This window comes from Nyctibius grandis, chromosome 5, assembly GCF_013368605.1.
Source record: "Nyctibius grandis isolate bNycGra1 chromosome 5, bNycGra1.pri, whole genome shotgun sequence".
Classification (NCBI taxonomy): Eukaryota; Metazoa; Chordata; class Aves; order Nyctibiiformes; family Nyctibiidae; genus Nyctibius; species Nyctibius grandis.
The window spans coordinates 24,443,479-24,459,992 of record NC_090662.1 but is presented as its reverse complement, the minus strand read 5'-3'; the positions used below and the strand labels follow the sequence as shown (position 1 = coordinate 24,459,992).

The 16,514-nt window shown below is 40.8% G+C and overlaps 1 protein-coding gene across 1 annotated transcript in view; it reads left to right on the top strand.

Moving 5' to 3' along the window:
• PLXNB2 (plexin B2) overlaps nucleotides 1-16,514 on the top strand; it is a 261,270-nt gene that overhangs the window by 70,979 nt on the left and 173,777 nt on the right. Inside the window, 1 exon segment of the mRNA XM_068400929.1 lies at nucleotides 11,056-11,222. The gene's annotated coding sequence lies outside the window, so the exon portion shown is untranslated.

Genomic DNA, 16,514 nt, shown 5'->3' with positions numbered 1-16,514 from the left:
TATTTATTTGTAGGATATTTATTAGTATTCATTACAGTATTATTTACTCTCTAACTGAAGCTAATACATTTCAGAACTAGATTAGGTGAGGGTATGTTTCAACTGTAGTAATAACATGCAGGCATAATACGTTTGTATCCTGGCACTAGTCCTGTACCTTAAGCAACAGTTTCTTTCTCTTTTGTGGACACACAGTATTTGTGAACTGATTAATACCTGGCAAGAGGAGGATACTTTCTATTCAGACTGACTTGCAGTGGAGTTGTGAGAATTCAATAGTAACTATGACTGACACAAGCTCTGGGCACACACAAGATACTCTGGTGGGAGCAAAATATCCTTTTATCCTTGGCATCTTGTTTATAAGAAAGTTAAGATGGAGGTAGTGAGTTAACTAATTTCTCAATCAGGTAAATATATGGAAAATACTTGGAAGAGTGCTGGGAACATACAGAAATCCATCTACATTTATGTTTCAGTTCTTTCTGCAGGAACGGTGGGGTTATAGATGTAGGATATGGGTTCCCTCAATCAGGGTAAAATCAATATGGACAATATCGGATGCTTTGGAGATACGGCATTGTCAGTGACTGTAGTGTTGGCAGATTGCAGTGCATCTCTTCCTCTGAGCTTTCTTGGACCTTGTGCTCCAGGCTGAGTAGGTGAAGTGGTGAAATACCTTCTGTAGGTTTTGAATACAGTCTTTGCTAGAGGGGAACCACAGATACTTTCTACCCTTATTTAAGTTGTGGAAAGAGGACTTCAAACTGTAGCAAATGACAGCTCCCAGACATAGTCTCAATTCACAACTGAGCAGACAGGGAAACCGTTCCAGGGTTTTCACACAGGAGGCACATGACTCCCTGTGAGCAACGCAGATGTATTAACTCCTTGTTATGGCCAGACTTTTCTTCACATTACTGCTCTTCTGAACAAATGGTACTTTATACAGAGATCTCGGTGGTGTTAGCCTGGAGAGGGTGGCGGTGCAGGTGATCTTGGGCTTGCTGCACTGATCCCCAGAAGCCCACCACAAAGTCATCCTCTCAGTGTGGGCCAGGGATTCCTCCAGAGAGGGTGGCCTGGACGGGGCCCAAGTGAAGGAGGGAAGTGCACAGAGAAACAGGAGCTGCAATAAACTCGGGAATGGTGCAGGAATAAAGCATTCTCGTCTGTTTAAATTTTTCATGTTAGCTGCTTAAAAAGAGCTGCTGTAAATGATCAAGGCACTTTTAACTATTGACAGAGGGGTTCTGGTACGGCTCAAAGTTGAATACTAATTGGTTGTATTTCTGTAGGAAAATCGGCGCACGGTTGAAATTTCTGTACTACTAAAAGATTACGTGCCTTGGCATTTGCTTAGTTGTGTATAGTGTAACATCTTTGCATTGCAGTCTTATTTGCAACCTACAGTAGCTCTATATATACCTCTTTACCATAAAAATAGTACTGCTTCATTTGTGTAGTTACTGGCATCTATACATATGCAATCACAAGTTATTTTTCATCGTGATATATTTCACAGGCAAGATATGGATTAAACAGGTGTTATTCTTAAAATTAGAATGTCAGTCCTGATGCAGATGCTGAATTGTTATTTCTCTGTTAGTGGTAAATAAACAAGTTAGGAAGTAGCTAAGCTTTTTGGGCCAAATTAGATCTGATGAAGTTAATCACAAGTTACTTGTGTTTATCCTCCATAGCACGTCTGTTTACTGAGAGTTTTGTGTGTATGCTGAGAATGGGAAAAAAATATGGACCTGCAGGCTTCTTGTGTTAGTATCAAGGACTGATGTATTTTTGAGGTTTTTGGTTATTCCATGTAATGGTATATAAAATAGGATCACAAACTGTGATTATAATGATCTGAACAGGCTCACTTTGATACACAGCAACCTACCTACATTCCTTTTTTTTGTAAAAATATGCCCCTAAGTCAAAGCCTTTCTCTAGCAGAAATGCCTAGAATCTTATTAAAATCTGATCTCATTAAGTACGCCATCAGTATTAAAATAGTGTATCCTAAATATCAGTCATTTAGAAATGATCTGTGCCTGAAAAGATGAAATGAGAAACTTGCCAATTAGTATAAATGTCTTAGTGGAGCAGAAAGTGACTTCAAAGAACTTGATTATATATTTGGGGGTTTTGATATATATATTTTCTTTTTTTCTGAAGTGCTTCTAATTTGGAGACAACTTTTAAAACTTTTTTAGCATAATATTGGAACATTTGAAGCTCCTTTATCACTTGCATGCAAACCAAATGTAAGGGGAACATTTGAAACATTTAAAAATACTTTAAAACAGTGTTTAGTTTTTAAAGATGAAAGGGTTGAAAATGAAATGCGAAGTCTTAGTCTGCTTGTGCTCTTCTGCTCCACCACTGTTTTCTTTTACATGTGTTGTGGGCCGGTGTTTGATGCAACATTTCGTCATGTTACCCAACCCTTTTGCTATGGTGAAAACATCATGTTCCGTGTCTGTGTCTGATCATCTCTGCTCACCTTTGAAAGAAGTTTGGGCCCATCTTGCGATCAGATGGTATCAAACAGCACTGTAGAGTCCAGTAAACCTTGAATTCCCAACCTCCATCAAACTGGCAAGAAACCGAAGCCTCAAGCCCCGCACAGAAGCCTCCCTCCCTCCCATGAGGAGCATCCCAGTCTCGGGCTGCTCCAGTCCCATGGCAGATCACACCTAGGAGCAGCTGGCATTTCCAGATTCGAGTCCTCCTTAGTTGTGTTGCGCAACATCTGGCAACCAAAAAAATTTTAATAAAAAGTAGCATTAGAATAGAGAGTCACATGCTGCATGAATTGCTTGGAAAGAAAGCAAGTATTGTATCCTCTTGTGTGCAACACGCTGCGGCCTGGTTTTCCTAGGAACAGATGCAGCCTGTTTTCAAATTTGAGTTATTTTGGTGATTTTTTTTTTTTTAAACAATGTTTCCTAGTTTCCACAGAAATTTAAGCAACACTGAGGGTTGTTTTGGCCATTCTGCAAGGGACACTGAATGAGTAATTCAGTCTTAAACCTTTTGACTATGCCACTGCATACTGATCATGTCAGTAGGATTTCTTATCGCTGCTAAACATCCTTTGTGTTTTCTGCTGGAGTGGGAGGTAAGGAAAGAGCAGTACATCAAAGCAAATGGTATAGTTTTGTAATACCACGTGTATAAATATTGGTGCAGTGGTGGTAGTTTCCATATTAAGTGCCAGCAAAAGTTTTAAAAAAAGACATGCCTCAGAGCTGTAGGTCCAAAAATGCACGGTGAAGCAAAAAGGTGAATAAACCATTTAAATGGTGAGGGTTTAAGTGAGAAGTGGAGAGGGGGCGTAATTACAGTCCCATGCTCTGCTGTGGGAGCAGGAAGAAGCCCAGATGTATTTAAAAAAAACATAAGTGAGGGGGGAAAAGGCACTTTTCCATCTCATGCTGTATCACATTCCTCCCTCCTTTTTTTTAAATCCTTCAGCATTTTTAGAAATTATTGTTTTATGAAAAAATGTAAATGTAATTTTATATAATGGGTATTTATTATAAACTTACACATAAGGATGTAGCTTTCAAAGATAGGATAAAAGCCATTACTGCAATAAGAAAACACTTCTCTGTCATCTCTAATAATGTTTTCCACATCCCTCCATTTCAGAATAGAAGTGAATGGGGTCAGCATCAGGAAGCTGTTCATACTTGTTCCCAGCTGTGGATGTGTCAGTGGAGATAAATTTCATGTCCTCGAATATTACCCTTTCCCGAGTACCAATTTGCACACACCTTAAATTCCAGTTTGCCAAAACCAAAGCTTTCTGAAGTGTTCATCTGCTCCCTCAGCAAGGTTTTGAGGTTTCGCAAAGTGTTTGTACAAGGAGGTTCAAGGCCCATGTGACGAAATAAAATAGCCCCAGCTGTTGTAAATGGCAGCTTTTCTTTGCCTTCCTTTTGGAGGAGCAGAGGTTAGGGATGTACATTTATTTGCATCATTGGTGCAGGTTTTTGGTGCCCTTCCAGTCCTGTGTCTGTCCACTGGCCAGCTGGGTTGTTAGTGACTGATGGCCCAGGAGCAGAATTTGCCTTTCTGATCAGACTGGCCCATGCACCTTGCAGGAACCTCCTGGAGCTGGAAGGGGGTGGCTGGAAGCCCAGCTTTTGTCCTTGTGTCACTCATTTTTATAATATGTACCAAATCTGAGTAGGCTTCATTCGATTTGTAGTTTGAGGGTGTATCAAATGTTGTTTCTATCAGATTTATTTATCCCTCAGCACAGAAAATTGGGAAGAGTATCCTGCCTCTTCCCTCAAACCGTCATTGTTCAAGGCTTTATGTGGAGTTTTGATGAAGTGTTTTTGTGTGGGTGTGTTTTTTAGAAAGGGGAAAAAACCCTAAGTTTCCTTTTTTTTTTTTTTTAATTCATGTCACCCTAAAAGCTGTTTTTGCAGACAAACTGCTTTTGCTTATTTACATTTGTGAAAGATATGTTTGTGTGAGTGCTGCATAGACCTTATTGGTAACTTCCACAGGGTAGGACCCTCTGGGCTTTTGTGTCACGTACTGTACCTTGCAGAAGTTACCTCTAGGTTATTCTAACACCGGTTTTCCATTAAATAGCAGACTATGAAAAAAGTTTAAATAAAACCCCATTGGGAATAGTAAATGGCAAACTTCTCCAAACGTGGTTTATGAGAGCCTTGCAGCCCAATTTCCTAAAAGAAGCGCCCGCAATCTGGCTTTATAGCTGATACACAACTAGTTGGCAGGCAAAAACCTTGCTAGGATTTCAATTTACAACCTATGATATGCAGGGTTCTTTCTTCCTTGTAATGCTTTAAACTGAAATTGAATTTTAAATTAGCTTGACACTGTGCTGTTTTCAAGTCAGATAAATAACTGTGTTTCTTTTCCCTCCGTTCATAATATATTTGATATCTTACTATGAAAGTATTTCCTGAATTGATATTAATATTATACATTTGCCTGTCCTTACTTTCCTTAGGGGAAAAAAGTGAAACATAACTGTGTAGCTGTAAGAAGTATTGTTTGCACTGTGACAATGATACGGTTTTGTAGTTTAGGAATTTTCCAGTTTTATTTCTGTTGCTCGTTGTAAAAACTTGTGGTTTATTTCTGTGTTTTTTTCACATAACTTTGATCAAACACTGGCCTTCAGAGTTATGTTCTTTGAGCTACCATGCATGTAGGTAACTTCCATTTGCTTTAATTCATCAGAGGGCTACATTCTTCACTTCAGTACCCCATTTAAACCTTTACAGTGTTAATGAATAAATGTCTCAAGTACCCATACTATCATAGTTTGGGGTTTTGGGGTGCTTTTTTTATTTTTTTGAGCATTTGCATTTTTTTAAGCTGTGAGACCCACACTGTACAGGTGCAAGTGCTTGTATAACACACCAGGTAGTTACGAATGTGGTCAGTGGTGTCTTAATCTGACACCTGATAGTATAAATCTTTTTTACACTTGCTAGATGACACCACTAGGAAGAATGTTATAAAAGAGCTGCCTTAAAAAAAAGGGGGGGAGGTGTCCCTAAGTATTTTTAAAGAAAAGTAAATAAATACCCACATTTCTGAATGTGCATGTAGAGTGGAAAGGAAGCCTTTTACAGTAGAATTGTTTTGTGGGGGTTTTTCCCAATTCTCACACTCGTAAGTGAACAAAACTTTCTCATAAAAGTGTATCTGGGAGAGCTTATACTGAAGGACATATGGTGGCATAATTTACAATGTTGGCATGCTGGGCAAAATGTATGTATTCTGTTCCTGGTGTAAACTGTGGCTAACACCATGGGTCCGTATGTGTAACTTGAAATGAGGTATCAGAGTACATTCCTCCCTCCCTTCTCCCCCAGGAAGGTGTCCTCCTAGCAGCTCCCATTTTGTACCACCCGGCTTTCTGCAGGGCATTAGCATTCCAGAAAGAGTTTCACCAGCCTCAAGGCTTTAATAGTGGTCAGGACAGGAAGAAGGAAAAATTACCAAACACTTCCCCTCATAGACTTAGGGCTGGAATTGTAACCAGGGGCTTTTGGGAGCATATTAAGGACCACTGCTTTCCTTGCCCACTCTTTCCCTATTCCCTTGCTAGCCAATAGCAGTATGACCCAAGAGCCTGACTCTGTTTTTATTACCAAGCAAAATGAAGAAATATTTGGAATATTTCATTTCCGTGAGGGTATTAATGAAGGAGAAAAAACCCAACTCTACCTTAAGCAGAACAAGAAGTTATGCAGACCTGCCTGACTCAGCCAGAAATTCTCTTAGGCAAAGGAATGCCACATGAAATTGGAAAGTTCTCCTTCAGTCAAATAAGAGTGAAATACCGGAGCCTTAGTTCAGTTGCTTTTCACTGTCTTATACTCCCGTCTCTTCTTTTCTCTCCCTTTCCTCCACCACTCCCCTGAGGTATTCAAATGGTAAAGCTTTCTTTCGAAGGTATTTACACAAAGAAGGCATTCGGCAGCAGATGAGATTTCTTCTGATCAAAAGCGTCTTAGTGTTCTCTCATCTTTCCCCAGAACGTAGCTAAATGTGCAGAAAAAGGACTCTCGCTCGGTACCCTTTGCAGTTACTGGTCTTTTTGGTGGATGTTGTCATTGCACGTTCTAGGGGCGTGCGTATGGAGGCATATTTGTTTGAGTCGTGGCCAGGATATATGCCAAAGAGATTAGACTTAATCTTTCATCCCGGGGAGAAGAGAGCCTAAATGGGTTTATCATGGGGTTTTCATTCACTCTGTCATTTCTCCCTTCTTTATAGTTCATTGCTATACTTCTAATTTTTCCTGACAGCAGCGCACACCCCTGCAGCTGGCCCTGCATAATGATTTCCTCCTCCTAGACTGACACGAGAGGGGATGCATAAATCTCCTACCGTCAGGGTGCCTCCTTTAGCAGCCACTGCCCCTTCTCCCCCCTGGAAAAAGATCTGTCCCCTCTGCAGCACTCTCATTTACCACCTACCAGCTTTGCCTGCTGAGCCAAGATGCTGCCCGTGACCATTATCCTGCCTATGCTAAACATCAGGAAGTGGTTCTTTTCTGGCAAAAATACAACCATTTTTTTTCTTCTTCTAATGACAATTATTAGTGCAAATTGGAGCGCCTTTGGCAATTGTACTTGACGCAAACATTATACCATACAGCAGACAGCTCCTGTGAAAAGCAAAACCTGACTGATGGTTTGTAGTAGGAGCTGGAAGATGAGAAGAACTGTCAGGAGCAAGAATTTTGACCGAAATACAGGTCCTCAGAAGTTAGAGTTCCCCATGTTCTCAGAGGCCCTGTATTAATTCAAAGTGATTGCTTCAAGCCATCAGGTAAGGACAGCGCTGTCAAATCCAGGGCTGAACTCACCCAGCTCATTGGCAGTTTATAAATCAGACGGGACTTGTGGACCGTTTACAAAGTACTGTTTGAAAGTCTCTCTTCCTTAGCCCTCCATCCTCACTTATAGCAGTGGAGTATAACAGCTGGCTAAAAATCAACACAGGAATAGTTTAAAAGGCAGCAGTCTGTTCCTGTCCTGAAGATGAAAGCAGGCACAGGATGAATGTGCAGTGTACGGGAAGAGCTTCGTCATCCTTTGCCAGCAGCAAAGCAATAGGTGAAGGTCAGCCTCTCTTCCAAGACTCTTTTCCACAAAATACTAGATTTCTCAAATAGGTATTTGGTGCTAGCAACATGCTGGTTGACTGATATTCATATTTGCTTTGAGAATTAAATCGTGTTTTTCTTCAGCTGCAAGTATTTGGCTGTTTTCTACGCTGCTGTCCGTATGATGATTCATATCGCAGTTATTTTAAAGAGGCGGATAAAGTACAATTGTTTATATACAAACAGAATATGGCATTGGCTGCCAGAAACCAATCTCACTGATATTTGGCTTGCTAGGTTGCCTCATTGTTTCATGTTTTGGCTACCAGAAAGAGCAAGTTTAAAATGAATTGAAAAGAGTTTCTTTCTTTCCGAGTGCACTCAGAGCTAGTGGTATTTTTTCCTCTGTAAATGCTGGCAATTGATTATAAAATGTCAGAGGTGTTAGCAGTGTCAGCGACCTTCATCTAGCCAGCTGGAATAATAGGCCAGACTTGTTTTAGGACACACTGTGGTTGCTGACAGGCTTTGTTGCATCTGCAGCCAGCTCTGTATCGTTAACAGGGAAGAAAAGGTGGATGGAGGAGAGTGGATTGTAAATGTAACGTTGCTCATTCCACTAAATTTACTTGAAAGATGATCATTTTTTGTGTCCGATGCCGGTTTGTACTTTTCGTGCTCTTCTAATTAAGCCTGGAGGATTGTGGATACAGGCTTTGATTTGAGCGGTATCGACTGTCCTCCTTCTATAGAAGCAAACACAACTTCCTCTCTCTGCTGCTGGGGGCTAACTCATGAGCTGATTTTACTTCCATGCCTTGGTGACTACACGCTATTGGGAATCCCACTCTCATGACTTCATGTGCAGAACCGCATCCCTGCAGCAGACCTGCCTGCCAGCTGTACATCATGTACAGCTATTCCCAGGATGCTTAAATTTGACTTTGCATCTCAACTACTCCCACTTAATATAATGAGCTTTGAAGAAAACTATGGGGGTGTTGAAGAAAAAGTCCTCCATGTCTCACAAGTCTCTTAGACTCTGTTTGAGGCTAAGGCTCAGCTTTAAAACTGGTGATGGTGTTTATTTGTTTGAGATCTTTTTATTAGAATAAAGGCGTAAATGTGCTGTATTGTACCTGTGGTTCTTGAAAAATGAAGGAAGAATGAATGTGTATCCCCTTGCTTGGTAGACCCCTGTGAGTGGTTTTCTGAGGGGATTACCCTTTTCTTGCCTCAGTGTGCCCTTGCAGCAGTAGCAGTGATAGAGTTTGATGGCCAACGTGCTCATTGCGGTTAGGAGAAGTTATCTGAAGTCCTTGGAGGAGGGGAAAGGGAGAGGAGGGCAGAGGTCACAGGAGCATTAGACTTTGAAGAGCAACAGAAGTAAGGCTCTGTGGAACTTGAGGAGAACTTTACAATCCCATATGCCATTCTTTCACCTTAATGATGGGAAAAGTCTGTTTATTTTTTGATATCTTGTATTTATGAAGTTTTAGGACTGGAATTCTTGCACTTTATTCCCTGGATATCACATCTATTAAATAAGTCTCTCTTCCTCTCTAATGAGAGCAGGTGCCCAGTGAAATGGAAAAAGATCATTCTGCATTACACAAGTTTTTATTGGGTTTGATATTAATCAAGGTACACACGTATGCTTAAGGATTTGGGGGGAAAAAATCATGAGAAAGTTTGTCTTCTGAGAATCTCTTTGAAAAGTCAGCTTTTTACTGCTCAGTAAACCTGCCAGCCAGCTGAAAGTTTCAGCCTGTGGTCATGATGGAGGCAGCCGGAGCTCGGGGTTGGGAGCTGGCTGTGTGATGCTCAGTGAGATGCAGACTTCTGCGTGACCTTGTGCCTTGGCAGAGGGAGGAGGTGTTACCGGGAGGACCGTGCTGGCAGGGAGAGGTGTGGAGCGTGTGAGAGTTCCTGCTGCTTTCACTGCAAACGGCTGTGACAGCTGCGTGTGACACAAGAACTCAGGCTGATTTTAAAAACAGTGTCCTGACTTCAGAATTACAGGCAGAAAATGTATTACTGTAAAGCTGGTGGTTCTTCTACAGTAAATACCAACACTTTTTTTCCCCCAAGCTCCTCCTTATCATTACCTGACCGAGGACTTAGGATACATGCTTTTAGTTTTATTACCAGGCTAGTTTTACCTAAATATGTTAAATCCTTTCAGCCTGTGACATGTGAAAAGATACTTTTGCTAATTTAAGATTAAAAATACCTTTTAAAGAGTTTTCATGTGTAAAATGCTTATAGAGTTGAACTATTGAAAGACTCCATGTCGGAGAAGATGCAGAAGTAAAAATGGTGGTAAACGTGAAAAAAAGGTTGGCTTCCGTTTCTGAGAGGTACAAACCAGTGTTTGTTCCCTTTTGAAAAAATCATGGGATAACTTGGATTGGAAGGGACCACCAGAGGTCATGTAGTCCAACACCCTGCTCAGATCAGGGCCAGTGAGATTAGGTTGCTCAGAACATATAAAGTATTTAGCAGTCTACTCTACGTTGCTCAGAACATATAAAGTATTTAGCAGTCTACTCTACGTAGCTCAAAACTTAAGTGTATGGTAGTGAGTTTCTTAGGGTTTCTGAAAGGGAAAAAATTGGATTGTAGTATGTGTCCTATGTCTTCACCTTTCAGAAGAAAAAAAGAAGAGGGAAGCTGAGAAAAGAAGTTCTTTACTATGCATTTCCTTTTATTTTTAGATGGAAATAAAAATTTCATCGGGCTAAACCTTACTTTCCATACTCAATTATTCCCCAGAAAGTTGAAATAAGTATAGATATAGACTTTTTGAGAATATGCCCCTAGAAGTTAATTTCTGAAGCGAAGGGAAACTGCAAGGTGACATTGCTTTTGAAAATTGAGCCTTAATAAAGGGTTTCATTTAGGCATCCATCCTTGAAAATGGATGGTGAACTATGTAAGGGTTGGGAGGAAAAGAGGGAAAAAAGGACATGCAAGAGAATGATAGTAGATGAAAGTACATGGTAATTTAAGTCCTTGGTTAATGCCCCTATTTGAAATTAGCACTGGTTTATTTGGTCACCCAACCACTGGCAGCTCGAAGTCAAATTCTTACCATAAAGTCTTCTTGCCACCGGTTGGGCTCCAGTAAGTTTGTTATGGGTCTGCTGTTATATTCTAGAAAAGTGGCCCCTCCAAGGCAGAGTTAGGATGCTTTGTAAATGGCTTTCTAGTGCTTTGCATGTCCCCAAGACGTCTTAAGTTGAGCGGGCACCTGCAGTAGAGAAAAGCAGAGCGCCATGCTTATTGATAATGGCAGCTGTAATGAGTGTCTTCTCTTACAAGGCTGTGTTGAATCTCCAGCAGTCAAGACAGTGTAAACATCCGTCACTGGGTCTTGAATGTGAAACGTTGCATCGCTCCTGTGCTGAGGGAGATGAGAGCCTGTTCTGTTGTTCCAGGTGAGAAGAACGAGGGGGACAGCTCAGGGCTCAGTTCTGGGGCCCGCCTGGAGCACAGCTGAACAAGATTAAATGTTGACGCCGCCTGAAGCCCCGGCAGAAGTGGGTTCCTCTCTCCCAAGCTGTGGTGTGCACATAGACTTCTCATGTGAATCTTTTGTTTTCAGGTAAGCTCGCTTTTTCCTTTTTAAAATACATTAGAGTTTTTTAAATGGCAAATTATATTCTGTTTTTCTAGACAAATTTGTTGCTATTCATCAAGACTTTCAGAGGTTGCTGGAGCATATAATAAATGTTTATTACTACTAATGAAGATAAAACTTCTAGGAGCCAATCTTGCAAGAGGCATTAAAAATTAGCAAAGAAAAAAAAAAAAAAGAGCAGCTTGGCAAAGGTTCGGTATTCATAAACCTATTTATAGATGGTATGCCGGGTAGGAGAACAGGTTTGTGCCTCTGCCAGCAAGATGCTCCAGCCTACTGCTGTGCTAGTGCTTGCCCTAATTTTGCACTTACATTCTGAGTCTCCCAGGGGGATGCTGAGCAGATGTGTGATTGACCTGAATCTCAAAGGTGCAGGTTTGACTGCATCTCTGAGTATCATCGGAGAGATTTGATCAACTTCTTTTCCAGGACCTGTTCACATTGATTAGCACATGTTGGCTTGACAGGTTTCTTGGAAACCAGCTTGTAAAACCTTCTTCAAACTAAGAATTTTCTTTATCCTCAAGTGGCCAAAGAGACCTGAAGTGAAGATTGACAGAGGGGTTGCGCAAACATGACTCTCAGTCTGTACCTTAGCTGCAAAGTGGTTGAAAACCATTTTGGCAGCTCGCTTGGTGCTGGCGACGCTCCTGGAAGCGCTGCTGTCGGGATCACTGGTACCAGCCTGGCGTGAGCGTGGCGGGGAAGGCAAGGGATTTCACTGGGATCGCCTGTGCCGCCTTCATCTCGGCTACCAGTAATAATTGTCCATAGAGACTGTACTTTTTGGAAGATAGCACTTAGCCCTTCCAGCAAGAGAAGCATGTGTCTCCTGTCTGACACCAAAGAGAAATGAAACAATGGGAGAGGAAAATAAAATTTACAAAGAATGAAGTTAAGAGAACAAGTGTTTTCTAGTGATTAGCGAGTAGCTGACTGCATGCCAGTTTGGGAGGGTTTTTGGTTAGGGTTTTTTTTTTTTGGATGCTTCTGTGCATAAAGTTTTGCTTCCTCTTAAAAACTAAGGGGAAAGGGAGGGATCAAAATACAGTTTTACATGCATGTGAGCTGCAGAATGAATAAAAGTGAAGCCAGCTGTTCTGAAACAAAAAAGCACATTCCACCTTTTCACATTCGTTTATGTACCTAAAATCATGATTTTTCAAAATGTAGGAAAAAGCATGAAAATAGCCACTATTTAAGCTTCTTTAGAAATACGCATCAGGGAAGATTAGTATCACTAAGAAACAAAGGTGGGTCCTGTGGGGTATGTGAAGGTAAGGGTGGACTCACTGAAAGCAGGTAATAGCAGAGTAATTTTGCTGTGGCATTTTAAACCACTTATATGAATAACAGAGGATATGTTCTGAAAGTAGCCAGAAGAGCTTTTTTGTGGGTATAGCTAACATCGTTTCAGAAAGCCTCTGCCTGGCCAGGGTTAGAGCTCCCACAGCTGAGACAGCATAAGTACTCACATGTTCGGCTGTACATCGCTGCCTCGCTGCAAGTTGGCCTTTCTCAATCTGCCTCTCCCCGATAAATCTTCCAAAAAATGCAGAAAGGTGTGTCTGATAATACCCAGTGCCTCAGCTTGTTTCTATATCTGACTGGAAAGTCTGATGTTCAAAAGGTGCTTGGTCTTACATTTTGCAATGATTAAATGTTTTGATAAGTTGCATTAAACTACATCAAACTTTTACTGAAATTATTGCAGGTTTCACATAACTGGACTGATTAAAGTAGTATTTCAAGAAGCCTTCACTGATGTAGTTGTTTCTTGAGCTCTGTTCCTTTGAAAGGAAGATTAGCATCCTTGTGCTTTTTAATAAAATGAACCGAGTACTAAAAATCTGCTGTCAGCAGTTTGGCTTGAACACCAGCGTATGTGGCTCATTGCTTTACAGAACATGGAGGATATTAAATGTGGATATTAATTTTGGTCATTCCTCCTTCACAAAGAAAATAGAAAATTCTCATATAAGAAAGGGAAATAGTTTATGGGATTCTTCAGCATTGCCTTTCATAGTATGCAATTATGAACTTTGAGGCATAGTGGATAGGAAGTGTTTCCTGGTGTTAGCCATGTGTAAATAAGTATAAATCAGGTTGGGTTTTTTTTTTTTTCTTTTTACAGCTGTTGAAGTACCTACATGGTAGTGCTTAAAAAGAGAAACAAAAAGTATGAGATCTCTACTAAACTTTTTTTTCTTTCTAGAAGCTTTCCTCAAGCTTCATTAGTCTTCAGAGTTTCCCCTTCAAATGGGTGGCCAGCATAAGCATTTCTGTAAATTCATTTCATGTGAAGATTTTGTCTCTAAATTTGTTCAAGTAAGCGTAGCTGCAAATCTGATTTACTTGTGTGGCAATGAACTTCACATGTAAATCGAGCTTCTAATAAGTCCGCATTGTGCTGGAAGGTGCTAATGGCTGCCATCAATCAGAGGGCTGGTAAAAGTTGTTCTCCCCCTCTCCTCCAGACTAAATGAGACAGCAATTAAATGCCCTTTTGTTGAGTGATAGCTGAGACAATGGAAATCAATGTCCAAAGCACAAACCAGAACGGCAAGTCTTAAGTATAAGCTTAGCCATGTGTCCCAAGGGATTGGCATGTTGATTTGCTTACATCTGAGAGGGTATATGAAAGGAATGACTGGGAGTGTAGGCAGCAGGAGAAGCAGTAATGCTCCTTGGAGCAAAGCCAGAAGGGAATATTTGCTGTGAAGGCTTCTCAGTGGGGCTGTGCTGCCATGATCTTGCCTCCGTGCAACCCAGGATCAGATGGTAATACAAATTTGATCTGGAACAGGCCCTGGCATAAGATCGTGATCAGAAAATACGATACTAAGTTTGTTTGTGGTATGTTTTTATGTTGGCTGCTTGAGAACAGGCAATATCTGATCTGGTGTGAGACCTACTGATACAAACTTAGCCTTTCAGCTTTTCTGAAAGTGCTTCAGCTGGTAGGGTGAGTTTATACTCCATCAGTGCTGTTATTGCAGTGGTTTAGATCCCTGGAACAGGGTTTGCTGTGTTGCTAAGCTGCATCCTGAGAGCAACACCCCCCTCCCGCTCCCAGATGCCATCGCTTTGTTCCGGAGTGCTTACAGGTGCAAGATTTACTCTTGGGCCTCTCCTAAATAAAACTGCACTGTAAAAAAGTCCAGTTTGCTCATCGATTTTTTTGTACATGAAAACAATCCCTTGAATACCCTTAGTACTGATTAACAATTTTGTCCAAAGGACATGCAATCACGTAGGTGGCTGAACGGGTTTTGCCTGTCTTCTTCACTCCAGACCTTCTCCAAAGCTCATTTTGTCAATGGCACACTTCGTTTTGACTCCAGCTCACAATTCTGCCTTAGCTTTATTGCCTTGCTGAAAGGGCCTTAAGTTACTGGAGTGCACAGGGCTGCATTGTCTTTAATCGGTGTGGGTTTTTTGTTTTTGTTGGGGGTGTTTTTTTCTGCTTTTGTGCAAAACTGAAAATGCATTGAGAACAACAAGCTATTGCATTTACTAATGGCAAGGCACACTGCTGTCATGCAGTTCTTATTCTGTTGACAGAGACTGTGGGTATATGATGCTTAGGAGCAGCTCAGCTAAACTGAGAGAAAGTCTTCTGCAAGTTTAAGGCTCCAAATAAATGTTACAGTAAGAAATTATTTTATTTTTGTGCCTGAAAAGTATTGCACACAGATGACCAGAGTAATCTGAAGTAATACTAGGATTTGACTAAAAGAAAATACATCTTTTTAGAGAGTCCTTTATTGAATTTGTTCTGTGGAGTGCTGTATCTGTCACAGCTCTTTTGAGGGCTTGAACAAAGGAAAACAAAACTACCTGTATTAAAAGGTCTGCAGAAATCGGCAGGCATTAGGAGTTGCTAGTTGATGTTCCTTGTCCTTATCACTTGGTGGTAAGACGCTGTCTTTTCCTTGTGTCCCCATCAAGGAGACACTCTCTTTTCAAACTCATGTTCTACTGCACTCACGTTTAGTCTTTTCTAGTATTGACAATTACTGTGAATGACACACTTCACAATCCCATTGTCTTCATATCAGTTCAGGTGTTCACCTCTGACGTTAAGTGTGGTTCTAGGCTTGACTTGCACCTGACTACTGCATGAGGTTCTCTATTAAAGTAAAGCAGAGACCCAAGGAACCAGAAGAGACTCTGTAAGGGCACAGCAATATGCTGCCATGTTAACCAGCATGAGTATAATACTTTGAACCTTTCAATTAAGACCTTGGATTATTAAAGTGATCTTCACTGTTACCAGTACTGATACCTTTTCTTAAATATTGAAGCATTCTTATCAATAAATATATAATAATAATTTTTACAATTTGGCCAAGATGATCGTAGGCATAGAGAGTGCAGAAGCTGTTTGTACTGGTTTATGTTTAATTATTCTGTGTGTAATTTTGAATAATCACAGATTAGCTTTTTTTAAGCATTTCTGTATTGCAAGCCTTCAGCAACCCAATAAAGCAGAGCTATTGACTGCTATTTGATGTGTCCATTACCTCCCGCAAATGCCTTGGAAGACAATGGGGTAGCATGCAGACTTCAGAGCTGTCATGACAGGTATTAAGAACGTGTCAAATCCCAGTGATGACTGATAACATATCTGTCATTTGTGATGGGATTATTAGGAAGAGGAAAGCCACTAGGAGAAAAATACTCTAGGAAAAAAAAGGGAGGGGGAGGAGAGGACAGGAGAAGAGAGGATTTACTGTTCTTTGGAGATGCCTGGTTTAATTAAGCCTTGTCTAGTCCATAAACAAATCTATTAACTTCCTGCATGCTTTGGCAGTTTACACACTTCAACGCTGCAGGAGTAATTCCATGGAATTTAGGTTTCTCTTTGGTGGATAGTTACACTATAGGTATTGTGGCTATGATGAGGTTCTTGACCAGTACATGGAAACAGCTAGTGCAATAGTACTATATTTTTAAATTTTGTTTTCTAATTGAGAGTTTAAAAGAATACTGTGGAAGAAAGAATTCAGTGGGCACATAAGACATTTTCTGCATGGAAACTCTTTACAGAACTGAGGCGGGAGAACAGTCTGCCAGCGCCATTTGACTTGCATCTTTGGTTAGCAAAAGGATGTGAAGGATTGCTTTTTTTTTTTTTAAATTCTGAATATGTATCTCGTGTGAGTGTGGAAAGAAGGCTGAGCTTCATCTCACTTGCAAAATTAGGTGCTGCTGAATGGGTCCAGTGTGCCTAGTACACAAACTGATGCCTTT